We start from the raw sequence: 19937 nt of genomic DNA on the forward strand, positions 1-19937 counted from the left end.
AAAACTCAGTAAAAAGCTTTAAAAAATATTGGCCTACAAAAGATTTTCCACACTTTTGTGTGTTTAAACGTGCGTTAAAATTTCCTACATTTCGACTTTAGGTAACTTACATCTACACTTTTTCCTTTTCATAAAATTTCCCTAAACCTTTACGCGTGTTCAAGATAATACAATAGCCATCAGAAATATCGGAGCGGGCAAAGTGTTCACAAATATCGAAACACACCACGCCTTTATCACCAGAGAGTTAACCTCGGATAAAGGCGATCAAATAAAGTTTTCTTTTGCAAAAACATAATTTTTGGCACAAGCTTTTATCGCCGACTGTACCTTTCTTTCAACAGTATCTACTGCTCTCTGAGACGTTTCTAAAAACCCCTTACTCGATGTGGATACGACGTATCATAACAGAGTTCCTATGACCACCTCTCTGCTCCATCATCAAATCAGCTCCGTAGTATTGCATTGTCACGTGATTTACATATGTGTGCAAAATTTCAGCTCAATCGGAAATCGGGAAGTGGGTCAAATTTAGCTTCTACGTTTTGACCCAAACTAACATACTAACAAGGCAAGTTGAATAAAAGCTTGTAATAATGTGAAAAAAAAAACGGCCAAGAACGTGTCGGGCCACGCTCAGTGTAGGGTTCCGTAGTTTTCTCAAAAACTACTGAACCTATCAAGTTCAAAACAATTTTACTAGAAAGTCTTTATAAGTTCATTTTTAAATACTTATCCAACAATATATCATACGTTGGGGTTGGAATGAAAAAACAAATCAGTCCCCACTTTACATGTAGGGGGGGGGGTACCCTAACAAAACATAATTTTCCACTTTTTATTTTACCACTTTGTTGGCGTGATTGATATACATATTGGTACCAAATTTCAGCTTTCTAGTGCTAACGCTCACTGAGATTATCCGCGGACGGACAGACAGACATGGCGAAACTATAAGGGTTCCTAGTTGACTACGGAACCCTAAAAAGGCGCATAAGTTTAGAACTTCACGGGACTTAATCACCTAAACAATAGCCATCAGAAATATCGGAGCGGGCAAAGTGTTCACAAATATCGAAACACACCACGCCTTTATCACCAGAGAGTTAACCTCGGATAAAGGCGATCAAATAAAGTTTTCTTTTGCAAAAACATAATTTTTGGCACAAGCTTTTATCGCCGACTGTACCTTTCTTTCAACAGTATCTACTGCTCTCTGAGACGTTTCTAAAAACCCCTTACTCGATGTGGATACGACGTATCATAACAGAGTTCCTATGACCACCTCTCTGCTCCATCATCAAATCAGCTCCGTAGTATTGCATTGTCACGTGATTTACATATGTGTGCAAAATTTCAGCTCAATCGGAAATCGGGAAGTGGGTCAAATTTAGCTTCTACGTTTTGACCCAAACTAACATACTAACAAGGCAAGTTGAATAAAAGCTTGTAATAATGTGAAAAAAAAAACGGCCAAGAACGTGTCGGGCCACGCTCAGTGTAGGGTTCCGTAGTTTTCTCAAAAACTACTGAACCTATCAAGTTCAAAACAATTTTACTAGAAAGTCTTTATAAGTTCATTTTTAAATACTTATCCAACAATATATCATACGTTGGGGTTGGAATGAAAAAACAAATCAGTCCCCACTTTACATGTAGGGGGGGGGGTACCCTAACAAAACATAATTTTCCACTTTTTATTTTACCACTTTGTTGGCGTGATTGATATACATCGACGACAACAACGTACAAGGTGCTAAGTGCTAAAAGGTTCGAACTACGTACGCTGCAGCACATTGATCTACACGTCGAAACCTATCGCCTAATATAAAAATTTTCTTAAAATGTCACTTAGTTTAGATTTTAAAATGACGCATACAGTGCGATCTGAGTCAACAATTTGTAAACTAACACGAACACCATTCTAAGTGCCACATCGAACTGTACACGATGTTTGCCATCTCACTCACTCGCGCGCATAGAGCGCAATGTGCCACATCGAACTCTGTTCGCCGTTGATCGGCTAAGCATACGGTTGCGACGCTGCGACCGTTGCGTACAAAATATTAACATGTTATTACGTTACTTTCGCCTCAATTTTAAGTTTTTAGTAAGAATTTTGTTGGATGTTATTCTGTGTACCGATTTACCGCAAATATAAGTTTGTTTATAATGACGTGGATACGTGCGAGATGGTTGGAATCCTTAAAATCAGGGGCAAAGAGATCGCGTCCGGATTGCACCGAAACAGAGATAAATAAACCGGCCACGATAAATGATGGTATGTAATATTTATTTCCATTTTCTTGATATTTTTTTGTTTATATGTTTTAAAAGGTATAAAATGTTCTATGTGACACATAGAGCTCCATACGTCTAAAGTATTATTAAATAGAACTACGTATACAGGACTATCTACCACTTGGAACTGTATACGTTAGTATCATAGCTGTAGTTAACAAAGTACATAGATCTATGTGCCACTTAGAATTGTTTACGTCATTTATTCAGTCACTTAGAACTATTTACCTTCTTGAATTTATTTTAGACTCTTTCAAAATAGTTATACTCTGTCGTTGTTAGTGCTAATTTAAATATAAAAAGGAAGGGTAACATTGCTACAATGCTATGCGTTGTGTAATACAATAATTAACTATCACAGATTATTTTACTCATTGTTTACTTTGCATCACTAAATAGCATTAAGTACTTACCTATATTTTATTAACCGCTTTGTCTGTTGCTTTATAAATGTATGGTATTTGACTTTCAGAGTCACCACTAAGAATGGACGAAACATATTGCGAAGAATCAACTGCGTTTGTGGAGCCAGAAGATACGCATTCCACTAATACAAGCATACGTGTGTGTCCCATAATAAATTGGCCTGAACTGACTATTGTGCTAGCGAAATGAAACTATTCTTACTTTTTAATATAGTAATTTTTAATGTACAACAACTTAAAATGTATTTGAATAAGCACCTATACTCACTTATAGAAGTAGCATTAATGCTAATGTTACCTATACTATAACTTACATGTTTGGTTTACCTGTTAGTGTAAGTTGGTTGATAATAAATGAAATGACAGTTTGGTCTTCAAAATTACCGAACTGCCGCCTCCAGGTTTTTGCCGTGGATTTTATTTTTTCTAGCAGGTCCCATTTAAGGTTTGGGAATAAATAGTAGTAACTGGCAGACATATCCGTAAATTAAGTGATGGAAGACCTCAGCGGATTCGTACTAGCAAACTGTAGCTTTAACCACCGAAATTTCCACTTGTTTTTCTTTTTGAACAGTCAATAGAAATAAAACTATGGAAACGGATTAAATCTCGTATAATGAATTTACAATTCATCCCGACGTTTCGAAATCGAACACTTTACAGCATTCGTGGTCAACGGGTGACTTAAGAAAAATTACAATGTGCAAAAGCTACCCACATACAAGAAATATTAACGAACCATGACCATCATCACTATCACTATCACTACATAGTATAAAACAAAGTCACTTTTTCTGTCCCTATGTCCCTATGTCCCTTTGTATGCTTAAATCTTTGAAACTACGCAACGGATTTTGATGCGGTTTTTTTTAATAGATAGAGTGATTCAAGAGGAAGGTTTATATGTATAATAACATCCATTAAATAGTGGAGAAGTACTGTTATTTTTGAGGTTTCTAATGTGATGTCGTAAATAATTACATGCGGGTAGATTATATATTTGTCTACCCCGAACATTTATATAAATTAATATCGGGTAGTTTTGTGTTGTTTACATCTCCGGTGACATTTTGCTGGGACGTCAGTCTTCCGCGACCACGGCCAGTGCAACCTGGCCGAAACGTTGGGAAAAAAGGTAAAAATAATGTTAATTAATCGCATTCGACCTGTATGTGACTTTAAATATGTGTACAAAGCGCGAGAACTTAGTGTTATCTTGATAAGGGATAGGGATAGCGATATCACTACATAGTATAAAACAAAGTCGCTTTCTCTGTCCCTATGTCCCTTTGTATGCTTAAATCTTTGAAACTACGCAACGGATTTTGATGCGGTTTTTTTTTTAGTAGATAGAGTTATTCAAGAGGAAGGTTTATATGTATAATAACATCCATTAAATAGTGGAGAAGTACTGTTATTTTTGAGGTTTCTAATGTGATGTCGTAAATAATTACATGCGGGTAGATTATATTTATTTGTCTACCCCGAACATTTATATAAATTAATATCGGGTAGTTTTGTGTTGTTTACATCTCCGGTGACATTTTGCTGGGACGTCAGTCTTCCGCGACCACGGCCAGTGCAACCTGGCCGAAACGTTGGGAAAAAAGGTAAAAATAATGTTAATTAATCGCTTTCGACCTGTATGTGACTTTAAATATGTGTACAAAGCGCGAGAACTTAGTGTTATCTTGATAAGGGATAGGGATAGCGATAGGGATAGCGATAGGGATAGCGATAGCCATAGCGTTAGCGATAGCGATAGCGATAGGGATAGAGATAGGGATACGGATACGGATACGGAAACGGATACGGATACGGATAATATGGGTATCGTTAGAGGGATACGGATAACCGGTCGGCGGTCTCTTACAATCAAAGTGCTCTAAGACGATCGTTGTTTGCTTGCTTGAAGATTACGTTTGCGATAAGTATAAGCAAAATGTAAAAAATTGTAAGGGATAATAGAAAAAAGTACTTTTTACCCACCGATCATATAGTGTCGAAATACGGGCTATGTGGGATGTTTATAAAGGTTTCCCCAGCGTATATAGAATTACCTACGCTGTGGTCGATGTGTAATATTTCTACAATCATTTCAAGCAAAAGTATTATGTGCAATCGAAATAATCGCAGATAAATATACCAGAGAAACCTAAGGATCCAAATGAAAATCTTAATACAATTATACAATAGTTTAAAACAATAAATCAATTAATCTATACAGACTTAAGGAGTTGTGACATCTTCTTCATAAGCTTGAAATAAGTTTTAATAGAAGACCGTTTCAAGATTTGGGTGAAGTGTCAAACTCCTCTACAAAAAGCGGGAGTATACAGGCTAGACTGTGAGTGCGACCTGTCATAATATGTGGGGCAGACGAAACGAAGTATTGCCATAGCGGATGTCAAGCACCGTCGGCAATGGTCTCCAGTGTCTGAATACTTATGTCATGGATAAAGTCAATCATGCTATAAAGTTTGACAAGACTTCTTGCTAAGAAGAAGCGGTATATACTTACCCAGAATGTTGCGCGAGGCTATTGAGATCAAGAAAATATCCAATAGTACATCTGATAATGGAAGAAGCACGACGAAGACTCTGAGGCATTTGTGTTGTATGGTGTAATGGTGTTGCCCATTTGCAGTTAGTATTTGTCAATTTTGTGTAGATTAATTAATTAATTCAGCAATTCCCGTCTTTTTTGTTACCGAAAATGTATAGAAATCTGGTAACAAAAAACAAAGGTTTCATACAAACTACATAGGACATTTTGGGAAACCTAGTGGATCTTGTTCAGCATCATGGACTCTATTAGCCTACCAATTTTTATCCAAATCGGAGACTTCATCCAAATGTACAAACTAAATGGGAATTGTTCAATAGTTTTTTTAACATAGTAATGGTATTTTTTTTAATATTGTATAACTCCCCCCGATCCCGTGTGGTGACGGGTTAAGAATTTCACCACCCCCTTTCTTCCCGTTGGTGTCGTAGAAGGCGACTGTGGGATATGGGGTAAATTGTGGCGTAGGCGAGAGGCTGGCAACCTGTCACTGCAATGTCACAGTTTCGTTTTCTTTCAACCCCTTATTTGCCAAGAGTGGCACTGTAACTTTAGCAGTTTCATGTGCTCTGCCTACCCCTATATGGGAAACAGGCGTGATCGTATGTCGTATGTTGTTGTATGTTATTGTATAACTAGCTTTATTTATAGTGTGTAAACCTGCCTTAGAAATCGATATTATTTGTGGTCGTGGTTCATTAATATTTCTTGTATGTGGGTAGCTTTTGCACAATGTAATTTTTCCTGAGTCACCTAAAGTGTTCGAAACGTCGGGATGAATTGTAAATTCATTATACGCGATTTAATCCGTTTCCATTACTTTTATTTCATGAGTGAATATCGCGGTAGCTGAAGATAATAAGTATTAACGTATAAGGTAAATAAGTAAAACAATATGAATAGGTGCTACTTTTTTCTCTCTTATTTCGTCATCAAGACTGAGACCTAGGAAAATGTTTATGGTCTACATATTTTGGTACATTTTTTGAATAAATAACACATTTATAATACTTTTACTTTCATTTAGTACCTTTTTATATAATTATTAAGTTAAAACGAATGAAACGTATACGGTTCTATCTACAAAATGTGTCAAAATTATAATTTATGTGTACTTATACAGAATCACAACGCAACCAACAATTAAATTAAATATGGTGCGTTAAAACTATGTATTACAATTATAACAATTAATCAAAATAAATGATTTAAATTTGATGACCTAACTAACACATAGAATCTTTTACAGTAAGTCGAACATTATTTTTACACAGTATACTATTCTAAGTCCCAGATAGACCTACATACGTAAAATGTATTGAAAAAAATAACCAAGTATAAGGTTCTAAGTCCCAGATAGACCTGCATACGTGCTTCTTAAAGAAAATGATTACCAAGTATAACATTCTAACTGGTAGATAGAACCGTTTACCCAACGGTGAGCAAAAAGTTATAACTTAATCTAGTGGTCTATCTGCATTTTCTCGAAAACTACAATTAAATTAAGTTATATTGAAATAAAAAAAGCTATAAAATATAATTATAACCATGTATGACAAATTCCAGCTTATTATCTCTAATACGAAAAAAGTTATAAGGATTCTACCTTTGTTTTGCTCTCCTGTAAAATTGTCATTTTTCACTTAGAACCATATACGTTGTTGTCGTCGACATATTGGTACCAAATTTCAGCTTTCTAGTGCTAACGCTCACTGAGATTATCCGCGGACGGACAGACAGACATGGCGAAACTATAAGGGTTCCTAGTTGACTACGGAACCCTAAAAAGGCGCATAAGTTTAGAACTTCACGGGACTTAATCACCTAAACACTTTGAAAAAGGCCCGTTCCTACGCACTCAGCCTAAGCTCGTGTAGGCGAACGCGTACCATGCTTGCATGAGTGAGATATGACAGATCGACTGGTCACGTTTTTGACAGGGTAACTGTAAGGTAACCGAGAGCGAGTGGGCGGAGCTTTCAGCGGGGAGCAGGAGTGGCCATACCGTACGATAGTACTCTTTACTATACTGTGGTTAAGAATTTCACCACCCCCTTTCTTCCCGTGGCTGCCGTAGAAGATTGTGGGATATGGGTTAAATTGTGGTTTAGGCGAGAGGCTGGCAACCTGTCACTGCAATGTCACAATTCGTTTACTTTCAACCCCTTGTTCGCCAAGTGGTACTGAAACTTGAGTAGTTTCATGTGCTCTGCCTACCCCTTTATGGGGCTCAGGCGTGATTGTATGTATGACATAATTTGTATTTAACTCACTCCCATAAATTATTTGTTGATGGCTGCGCGTATTAAACACTAATAGAGTCTGAAACAGCCCTTACTTGAGAACGAAACAAACTTTATAAGGTACAGCGGGCCAATTTCATGGGAGTGGGGGGGGGGGGGGGAATGCAACTGATCCATTTTTTTCCATGTTTTACAATGTTTGCATTATTAATTAGAGTGTCAACTGCCCCTTTAGCATAACTTGCCTTGTCGCGCGCGAGTCCATACATCAAGCGCGACTTCATGTATGAACTCGCGCGCGACAAGGCAAGTTGTGCTAGAGGGTCTGGTCATACTATACGGCACGAGTGTTTAGTGGATACATGTAGAACTCAATAGTGTAATAATGGATCAGTTACAATTGCCCCCCAGGCGGGATTTGTCCCGCTGTACCTTACTCGTTTTTTCTTTTTTTTTTAGCCTTTCATTTGGAGTTGTGGAGGTGACGACCGGTCTGGCTTAGCGCGTAGTGACCCTGCCTGCCTTCGAATCCCGGTAAGGGCTTTTATTTGTGTAATGAGAGAGTATTTGTGTAAGATATTTGTTCCTGAGTCATGTGGATGGTTCGTAAGTCGTGGATGTGTTCTATGTATAGGTATATTCTTGTCTAAGTACCCACAACACAAGCCTTCTTGACCTTACCGTGGGACTCTTCTTATAGAAGTCCTTTAATAATAATCTATTTTTTTTATTTTAGTTTTTAAAACAAGTTAAAATTCAAATGTGACAGTAATTGATGACCAGTATCCATAAAAATATTCTCTCCTGTTAGACTGAAAAAAAAAAAGACTAACAAAAAACTATAAAACAAAAACTGTGCCGTTTATATGTACAATATTGATATTGGCGCGATGTATCATGCCCATTATTTTTATTGGTTTGTGTGCATTGCATACATAATAGATTATATTGGAAAACCAGTTTGAATTTGCAATATACCAGGTGTGGCCTATTTTTTTCTTTAGTGTATATTAATATTATTTATTTTATTAGAGTATTGAATAAACATAAAAAAAGATATAATTATTTATGTGCAATAGTCAAAGTGAATATTTCATCTTCATCTTTATTCATAAATGTTAAAAATTATAATAAATTCACGAAAGACGCGAATTTTCTATTAACTTAATTATTTAAACTTAACTCCTTAATCCCAGTTTTTTTAGTTAATATTAGATTTTCTTTTTTTATGCCTTTTTAAATTAGTCCTTTTATAAATCTGGGTATCGTACTTTCGGGTATTTTTTTTTAGTTTAAGGTAGGTTAACATAGGGTGTCTTTAAAATATATCTTAATATTGTCCGTTACCAAGTTTTCTGTTTATTATAATATATGCAATTATAGCTAAAGATTTCAAAAAATTACTGCAACTATTTTACAATTTCCCTTTGATACTTTTAATAGCTAATTTAAATGCAAAAAAAAACTTAACAAACTTACCCATCAATCAGAGAACTTCCAAATCAGTTCATAATTAATTCATCAAAAACAAAACACCATCAACCAAAGTTCCAAAAACATTTGCTAAAAAATCGTACCGCACTAACGAAAAAAAAGCACTTCGAAAAAAACAAAAGCACTTCGAAAAATTCAAATTTAGAACGAAAGTAGGTTAGAGAGCGGCGTAGCGGGCGGGCGGAAAGACTCACGCTTGGCAACTGGCTACGCTCGGCACGGCCTTCGCTACGGCGCTACGGTGGGGCGCAACAGGCTACGAAAGCTACGATGCTCGCTCTCGGCTAAAATGGACGATCGGATTTTGTTTTTAGTACTTTAAGCCATTTAATACTTCGTACAGATGTAGTGCATAATTTTATTGTGTTCCGTCGTATTTCCTCGAAAACGTTCTTATTTATCGTGCTAGTTCAGTCAACGTTAGTACTTTTTGTACTAAAACCAACTGAAATAGCACGTTCGTAAGTTAAAAAAACATTTCGCACTACATATGTATTGATTATATTATTTGTTAGTACCTTAATAAAGAGACAAGCTCATTAATTGTATCGCTTTTATGTCATAACTCACATTAAACTATGAATATATTTATCTATAAGTACTTTTAAAAATGGGAAAATACTAAAACACAGTTAACAAAACATGTTATGACAACAACATAGGTATTATAATAATAACATCAAGTATCTTTAAGAACATTGAAAATACAGATACAATAGTACCTAAATTACGATACAAGTGCGTAAAAAAGGAAGTTCGAAACGAGTGGCGATAAATTAAAACACGACCGAAGGGAGTGTTTTAAATCGACACGAGTTACGAATTTCCTTTTTGCACGTGTATCGTACGACGTTTTTCAGTACAGATGGCCATCCGAAGTTTCGACCTGACATAATTATAATGAACCACTTCTCGCACTAGTGTGTAAAAAAAACACCATCTGTACTGAAAAATACATTTTCCTACGAGGTAGGGCTTAGCGAATGATATTCCGCTTTGTGTGGTTAGGCAAGCACAACGGATATCATCTCGCTCGAATCTAGAGCAGAGCCCAACTGGGGAAGTACCTCCGCCTTACAGAAGACCGCAGTCAAATAGCACTAGGCCCTACTCGTAGTGTTGTGTTCCTGCTGGTGAGTAAGGCTGCCAGAGCTCAACGAGGATGCGATGTGCTGGTGACGGAAGGATCTATTGTCCTTTGAATCGTCGGCAACCCAAACCCTCCTTGGAACTTGTACACTCTTTTTTGGTGTGTACTTAACACAGCAAAAAGGAATGTACAAATTTCTAATGGGTTGGCAACGCGCACGTGACACTCCTTGAGTTGCAGGCGTCCATAGGTTACGGTGACCGCTGTCCATCAGGCGGACCGTATGCTTGTTTGCCACCGACGTAGTATAAAAAAAAAGTGACCACGTACAGAATGCCTTGCTAAACATAGGCATCTACTGATCCACAGTGTGAACATGTAGCCTCTCTGCCATGGCATGGCAGAACTCATTGCCTGAAGTTTTTCAATTTATCCCTTACAATATTTGACGGTCGTTAGCCATGAAACAATTCTGAAACCATCTGTCTATTTTTTTATTGAATTGATTTCATATAATGTAGTATAAAAAAATAAGGCCTTTCGGCCGGATTACAACATTTATACAACTGTAAATGCCTGAGAATTCAGCCAAGGCTTCAATCATAAAGTTATTTTCCGGTGCGTCAGTTGTGTTGAATGATAAACGTATTCCTGAGAGTTACGATGCAAGATATATATGATCTAAAGCAGTAAGGCAAGTCTTATATATTGTTTTACTGTGTGATCATCATCATGATGAGAAGATAAACATAATTTTGAGATGTAGAGATGTAGCAAATTAAGGGTCCCCCCACATCTAGCGTCTCGCGAGCGTCGCGTCGGGCCAACTGTATGGGCAAAGCCCGACGTCGCGTCGACGTCGCGTCGACGCGGCGTCTTTTTCCATACAGTTGGCCCGACGCGACGCTCGCGAGACGCTAGATGTGGGGGGACCCTAATAGTGTAGTTTTTATCATGAAATAAAGAAATTTAAATCTAATCTAAATCTAAAGGCATCCTCCTCCTTGTGTTATACCAGCATTTGCCACTGCTCGTGAGAGCCTGGGTCCGCTTCGACAACTAATCCAAAGATTTGACGTAGACACTAGTTTTACGAAAGCGACTGCCATCGGACCTTCCAACCCAAAGGGTAACTAAGCCTTATTGGGATTAATCCGGTTTCTTCACGATGCGATGTTACTGTAAAAGTAACCTAGTTGATATATTATGAAACCTAGTTAAAGAAGTTTCGCTTGATGAAAAATGGTATGAAAAATGGTTTTACAGAGAAATTAATTGTAATTGACTTGAAAAACCTTTCCTTAAAGTTAACGGAAATTAACAAAAACAGGTTGCAAAATTACAATTTCCATAATCCGTGCTACAAGCATGAGTATGTTGTGTATCCGGGGTACACGGCACAAATAAAACACGTTCAAAAACTTCTTCGGCCTAAACGATGGCGCAGCGCTACCCTATCCTTCCTCCACTTGATTAATGAATCTTGGGATTAGTTGTCAAAGCGGACCTCAGGCTCCCATGAGCCGTGGCAAATTCCGGTATAGCGCAAGGAGGATGATGATAGTCTGTAGTGTGACTACTTTAAGATAGCACAAGTTGAAAAATTTTCAATAGAATACAATACTTGTGTTAATTAGAATTGTATCCATACTAATATTATAAATGGGAAAGTGTGTGTGTCTGTTTGTTTGTCCGTCTTTCACGGCAAAACGGAACGACGAATTGACGTGATTTTTTAAGTAGAGATAGTTAAAGGGATGGAGAGTGACATAGGCTACTTTTTGTCTCTTTCTAACGCGAGCGAAGCCGCGGGCAAAAGCTAGTTTATAATATTATAATATTTCATATATTAATTACAATTGACACCTACCTGTATACTATACAAGTACAAGAGACAAACTTATGGAGTTTATAATATTTGTAACTATAGTTTTGTAAAGATTTTTTTATCGTTTAAAAAAACAGGTATTGTTTACACAGAGTCTCGCCACTGCTACGAATTTCGTCTACAATTACAAACGTTGTGGTTACAGCTTCGCGGTTCAAATCCTCGTTGAGGACAAAAGAGCATCCCAACTGCTTTGCGTTGGGATAGTTTCGGTGGTGAGCATTTTAAGATGGTTGAACAACAAAACTTTGATGAAACAAGTATATTAAATACGTATAAAGCATAAAATAACCTAACCAAAAAATTAAATTTTCAAAAAACCCCTGTAAAGGACCAATTTTCATGAAACATGGCTAAGAACACTCCCGACTGATTCGGCTTTCAAACAAAAAAAAATAAATTGGTTCATCTATTCGGGAGCTACGATGCCATAGACAGACACACACACAGACAGACAGACAGACATACAGACAAACAGACAGACAGACACGTCAAATTTATAACACCCGCCGTTTTCATGTCGGGAGTTATTAGTCACTAAAGAATTTGAAATCGTACCTAAGTCAAGTTTTCTTTAAAGTTTTTTTTTATACTACGTTGGTGGCAAACAAGCATACGGTCCGCCTGATGGAAAGCGGTCACCGTAACCTATGGACGCCTGCAACTCAAAGAGTGTCACATGCGCGTTGCCAACCCATTAGAAACTTGTACATTCCCTTATGCGGTGTTAAGTATAAGTAAGTAAGTGTGTGGTAAGTAGTGTGCAAAGTTATCGGTATTCAACCATATTTTATGAAATAATGACTCAATGAGGGCCTTTGGTAATTAAACAGGGTTTAGTATAGATACTTTTTTTAACGAAAGCGACTACCATCTGAACTAGCGAACAAACCAAAGGACTGATTTAGATTAGGCTGGTTTTCTCACAATGTTTTCCTTACTGACTAAAGATATTTTATATTATTAACAAAAAATGTGCAGAAAGGTCTAGTAAGCTGTTCAATTTAATGACAGCAGAAAGTAAGAAAGCCTGGGTATGCATTCCGTGTCGGCAAAGTATACTATCACCAAATCAACATTTACCAAAAAAAACACCGTTTATACTAAAAAGTGAGGACGTACAAAATGTCACATTAAGAAAAAAATATACGAAAACAATTAGTAAGATTTCGCCGGCAGTACAGGTGTCATCACCTAATCTCATCTGTCAAAAACAACACGAAACAGAAAATCTTTACAGCCACTCGATTTCCAAAAGTGGATCATCTTTGGGGGCGCAGGAGTCTGAAGAAGCTCCTGGTCTCTCTGCTGCCTCCGCCGACTCTATTCCCTCGGACGAAGACACGAATTTAAAAACATGTAACGTTCACCATACACCATCCTTTGCGAAACAGGAGCCTGAGAGCTCCCCGACGGTCCCAGTTGCTCACAGCGATCGCTGTGAAGTCACGAAGGAGATTATTATACATGTAGAGACGTCTATCGGCGACAACGAACCTGCCTGTGTAATACAAGAGCCAGAAAACTTCCCTGAAAGCTCCCCTAGCGGCCCAGTCGTGCAGAGCGAACGCTGTCAAGTGGCGGAAGAACCTAAACATGTAGAGCCTTGTATCGATAACACCGAACCTGCTTCCGAGTTGCGACAGCCCGAAAGCTCCCCCAGCATTCCATGTGCCCAGACTGATCGCTGTCATGTAGCAGAAGACCTTAAAAATGCTACAAGTGTCACCACAACACAGAATAGTATGATACGATCAAAATCCATCGAATCTTTACTACAGACCCAGGACTACATACAAGATACGTTTGAATATGACAACGAGGAGCTTTCACGAAGTGTCGACTTGACCAGTGAATCTAGTATTATCATAGAACTGAGGTGTGAAATAGAAAGACTGAGAGTTGAATTAGCAACCGCAGACCAAGAAATACAAAATGTGATACTCGAAAAGAATGAGCTTACACGTCATTCAAACAAGCTCGCGCAGGAGTTAAGTGCGCTTAAAAATCTTTGTAGGACCCCACCACCCTCAAACAAAGGTATTCGTAAGACCCGAGCTTCAGTGGCGAGTCCTATTAAAACCATGGATCCTACCAGCCCCTCTACGAGTCACTCCTTTAAACTTTTAAAGATGGAGCGTACGATAACAACTCTACAAGAGGAATTATCTCACTCGAAGAAAGAAATAATCGACTTAAACCTAATTATCAAGAGCCTTGAACAAAAACTGCGGTTTGTTTCACCACCCGTGAAATTGAATCAACAATTTCAGCGTGTTGCCCAGTCAATAAACTGTAATAATCATCTTAACAAATTATGTGTGATTTCTAGTAGTACAAGATATCACCTACTGCGTAATATGAAATCAAGTAGTTTCTACTCACAGTTCGATTGGTGTCATTTCATCACACCAAATGTGGGAATGGATGTGCTGTTAAGAGACATCGAAGCAAAGCTCAGCAAGTTCACCAAACAAGACTATTGCATAATTATGATCGGTGAAACTGATTTCTATACAACTCAAGACTTCAATGCATTAGTTAACATAATAAATAAAAAGTTAACACCCATCTCCCATACCAACATTATTTTGGCTCTACCAACGTATATTTGCGGTGCGCCGTTATATAACTCCAGGATAGATTCATTTAAACATGTATCTAATTTAGTGCAAGATGTTGAAAAACATAACTACGGTTTTATCTACAACTCTAACCAGAATCTATCAATTGAAAAGTTTTCCTCTCTGAGTGGGAAAATTATCAACTCTGGAATACAAACTGTGCTTCACGGACTTGCTGAACTCATTTTAAGTCTACAGACACCTGAATGCTCTGACTGCCCTATATCTACGAGTACAACCACAGATGCTGAAAGGCCTGAAAGTGATGAAATAAAAAATAACTATGAAAATTCCACCTTAAAAACTCAGAATGATCATAATGGCGTTTTTTTTCGCACAGATACATATACGTGCTACACCAAAACATAGCTGGGCTATTGAACAAAGCCGATGTCTTGGCCGTCTACCTGGAAGACCTAGCAACGAACGGGAAGGCCATTGATGTTATATGCATTACTGAACACTTCATGCTAGATGGCCTTGAGAGTATGTTAACTATACCCAATTTCAAACTCGGTGCTTGTTTCTCAAGGGACAGTCGAAGAGGCGGAGCGTGTATATTAGTTAGATCGAATTTAGAATATGTAGAACTAAGTCATGTCAAAAGCTTTTCTGTTAAATGTGCTATCGAATGCTGTGCCGTTGAATTGGTATGTCACCGGATAATTATTATTTGCCTGTACAGAACACCCAGCTCTAATATGAATTTGTTTTTTGATAAAATTGAGGCTTTACTTTCAAGTGTTTGTGATAATACTAAAAAACGAATAATAGTGTGTGGGGATTTCAATATTAATATTTTAAATAGAAACAACAATGCTCTTCAATTTGAATACTTGCTTCTTAACCATGACCTGCACTTAGAGATTAAGGAATCAACCAGAATGATTACTAATACCTGCCTTGACAATTTTGCTCATAACATAAAAGGATGCAAAGGGGAAGTCGTGGATCTGAGTTTATCTGATCACACTGCTCAAATTTTAAAATGTCCAGTTAAAAAGAGCTGTATCCTTAAATATTGGAAAATTAAGAGGCGTGACATGAGCACAGAAAACTTATTGAAATTCGAAGAATGTTTAAATTGCCTGTCGTTTACGGATGTATTTAGTAGCACTGACCCGAACTTAGCATACAATACTTTTTTAGATGTTTTCCAATTATTTTATGATTTGTGTTTCCCATATAAAACTATTAAAATGAAAATATTGAAAAAACCAAAATGGATTTCTAAAGGAATTAAGTTGTGCAGTAAAAAAAGAAGGGCTCTTCTCTGGAAATACAGAACCCAACCCAGCACAACAAACAAAAATATTTTCAAAACATATAGTGCTAAATTCAAGAAAATTATTAACCTTACTCAACGATCTCAAAATACTAATTTTATAAATAATGCTACTAATAAATCTAAAGCGACATGGCAAGTCATTAAGAATACCTCTGAGAATATGCCTAAAGAACCAATTTTGAAACTTATACGGAATGGAGTAACTATAACAAATCCATCAGATATGGCGAATGAATTCAACAATTTCTTCATCGACGAAATTAAGGGTAACGATAACGCAATGGCTGAACCTCACAATGTTACAACGAACTTATCGGGATCCTTGTATATGAGGCCGACTGTTCCTTGTGACATCGCGGGGATCATAAACAATCTTAAAAATAAGCACAGTGTCGGTCACGATGGGATTTGTACCAAAGCAATTAAACAAGTATCACATATTATAGCATATCCAATTAGTCATATAATGAACTTGTGTATCTCTAGTGGTGTTTATCCTAATCAATTAAAACCTGTGATTGTGAAACCTCTGTTTAAAAAAGGAGACAAGTACAACATATGTAACTATAGACCAATTGCCCTAGCCTCGGTGTTTTCAAAGATATTTGAGAAAGTTATATACGAAGCCTTATATAACTATCTGGAAAAGTTTAATCTGCTAGCTACTGAACAAAAGGGTTTCCGCAAAAATAAAACTATTAATATGGCTATATACGATCTTGTGAACCCTGTAATCTCGAAAATGGACAAAAGACAAAACATATGTGCCATTTTTATGGATTTAAGTAAAGCGTTTGACTATGTGGATCATACGATACTTCTAAAAAAGATAAATTCTTATGGTATCCGCGGAAATGTTTTGGATCTTTTAAAATCATACTTATGTCACAGAGAACAGATTACGGAACTTACTCAGATATGTTTGAATACTAAAGAGGAAAGGACCTACAGATCAGATGTGCGTATACTGAGATATGGTGTGCCACAGGGTAGCGTATTAGGGCCTCTGCTATTTTTACTCTACATCAACGATCTCCCTAAACATGTCAAGTATCCAATGGTTTTATTTGCAGACGACAGTACAGTCATAATTGAATGTAAAGATATTAATAATTATGAATTGGAAATTAATGATACCATGAATAGTATAATAGAATGGCTTAATGTTAATCACCTTAAAATAAATGTTAATAAAACAAAAATAATGCACTTTCGACAAAAAACGCCTATGTTGCCAATAAATTGTAACTATCAAGGATATACTTTTGAACCAGTTGATGAGACAAAATTTCTGGGAGTAATTATTGACAGCAAGTTGTGTTGGAAACCACATACAGAGGAAGTTTGTAGAAAACTTAGTAAATATGCATACTCGCTGTATAGACTATCAAAGATAGTAGCCATTGAAGCAGTAATTGCCGCGTATCATGGCTATGTTGGGTCAACTCTTCGATATGGGCTAATATATTGGGGGAATTCGACCAACAGGGAGATCGTGTTCAAGGCACAAAAGCGATGCATAAGATCTATGTTTGGACTGCATCAATTAGATAGCTGTGTTCCATATTTCAAGGAGCGTAACATTTTGACTCTTCCATGCCTCTTTATATTTGAAACCGCTGTATTTGTCAAAACAAACCTTCATCTATTTAAACAAGTGTCACAAATATTTAACAGAGACACCTACCGAGCTCACAACCTTTGTACAGTATTTGCTCGTACTGCATTAATGCGGAAAAGCGTGTTTTGTCTGGCAAGCAAAATTTATAACAAAATTCCTATTGCTATAAGAATGAAGCCGTTGCACTTGTTTAAAAATGACCTAAACAAATTATTGACATCTAAGTGCTATTATTCCATACCTGAATTTCTTGTTGACGCTTTAAATTAGATTGTAATTATAGTGTATATAATATGTATGTATGTGTGTGCATGACTTATTGACATAAGAAAATATATGTATGTATTGTGCTTAATTATTATTATTATGTATTTATTAACAAAATTTTATTTGATATTTTATTTATTCTAAATATTCATAATAATGTGTTTGATTCAATGAACTTGTAGTATCAATTTTTAATTTAATTTGGATTTTAATGTAATAATTTTTAATGTATTTCAACCATTTTCTTGTTAGTTGTTTGTTTTTTTTTTAATGTTTGCATGTTAATGTATAGAAATTTAATGTAATTGGTATGTGTATACCCAATTTCAAAATTGTACTTTGTATGCCTATCGGCGAAGCATAGCGCTCTGACAGAATTTTGTACCAACATTGTTACCTATGTTTACAAACAAATAAATCGTTTAAATCGTTTAAATACTCGAGTATTTCACAAATATACAAAAAAAAACCTAATAAAGGATTTTAATAGTTATAAGCATTCTGCTTTATTAAGGACATATTATTTCCAATAAGTATTCTCAACAAATCTTAGTATAGAACTATAAGATATCCATACTAATATTATAAATGGGAAAGTGTGCGTGTCTGTTTGTTTGTCCGTCTTTCACGATAAAATAGACGGATTGTCGTGATTTTTTAAACGTAGAAAGTTGAAGGGATAGAGAGTGACATAGGCTACTTTTTGTCTCTTTCTAACGCGATCAAAGCCGCGAGAAAAAGCTAGTGTATTATAATGTCACGACAAAATTTAGATTCCGCCAATACTGTTGAGCGATACGTAATCCCGTATCTTAGTGGTGTAGCTCAACTTAATATTTCAGATAGAGCCCCGACCTCAATCTAGGCGGGGTGCGGGCTGCATGCAAGCGAGAGCGGAAGCGTGAGCGAGCGCGGGAGATGGGGACGTACAGAGTAACCATTATGTCAAGAGCGAAGAGGAAACAATCAAGCAACAATCGGAGCGCAGTGTAAGTTAATTGCATGTTAATTAATAATTATTATTAATCCATACTTCCCTACTACTATTACTAATTATAATATTATAAATGGGAAAGTGTGTGTCTGTTTGTTTGGTCGTGTTAACGGCAAAACGAAGCAACGAATTGACGTGATTTTTTTTAAAGGAGATGGTTAAAGGGATGGAGAGTGACATAGGCTAATTTTTGTATCTTTCTGACCCCCACTTATCTAAAATAATGAGATAAAGTATGAAGCATTTTTCAATTTTCACGAATTTAACGCGAGCGAAGCCGCCGGCAAAAGCTAGTTAATAGTAATTATTAATCCTTAATATTCAAAATCCTACCGAGCCTCTCTTCGAACCTCTTACGAGCTAGCCCTGATGATTCGGTTTTAACAATCTATCTTCCACCCCTAAAACTTTTAAGTTTATGTACAGTTGAAAAGTTTTATGCTGTTTTAAGTATGGAAGTTAATAATTAGTTGAAAAAACGCTTCCTCCCCCGCTACCGCTCCTCCCGTGGTTGCACTAAACTTCTCGTTGCAATATGGATGGCACTCGGGCCGAGTTGAAATGAGACATGAATTTGTACGCAGCAAAATGTCACGTTATACTTGTTATTGTTTGGGAAAGTTTACGCGGACACGGTAAGCCTAGGTGGTTTAATGTTATGTTTGTTTAGCCATAAGTCATAGTTCAAGAACTACATTTTTTTTAATTATAAATTATAAATGGGCTTACTCTTGGCCATAGACTAGCCAAAGGCAAAGACGTGGCCTACGATGGAGTGAGCTCGCCCAGAAGATGCCTGTTCACTCTTGATTTGAAGGTTGCCATTGCCACACCGTGTCTGCGCCGGATCTAGCCTTTTTTAACCCCCGACGCAAAAACGACGGGGTGTCATAAGTTTGACAAGTTTGTCTGTTTATCTGTGTGTGTGTAGACACCGTGCCATCGTAGCTCCCGAACGGATGAACCGATTTAGATTTAGTATTTTTGTTTGAAAGCTGAATCAGGACATCTTAGCCATGTTTGGTGGAAATCAGTCCACTATAAGTATGTCGAGGTTTGATATTTGTGGTTAGGTTATTCTAGGGAGTGGGAAAAACTAATAATTACGAATTTGCAACTGAACTGAAACATTTATT

General features: G+C 36.9%; 1 long non-coding RNA gene across 1 annotated transcript; it reads left to right on the forward strand.

Moving 5' to 3' along the window:
• The first annotated feature begins 1755 nt into the window (after nucleotides 1-1755).
• On the forward strand, nucleotides 1756-2967 carry LOC125224874. The gene is made up of 2 exons (XR_007176930.1): nucleotides 1756-2281; nucleotides 2774-2967. It is a non-coding gene; the product is annotated as an uncharacterized LOC125224874 (long non-coding RNA).
• Nucleotides 2968-19937: the final 16970 nt, after the last annotated feature.

This window comes from Leguminivora glycinivorella, chromosome 3 (assembly GCF_023078275.1).
Source record: "Leguminivora glycinivorella isolate SPB_JAAS2020 chromosome 3, LegGlyc_1.1, whole genome shotgun sequence".
Lineage (NCBI taxonomy): Eukaryota > Metazoa > Arthropoda > Insecta > Lepidoptera > Tortricidae > Leguminivora > Leguminivora glycinivorella.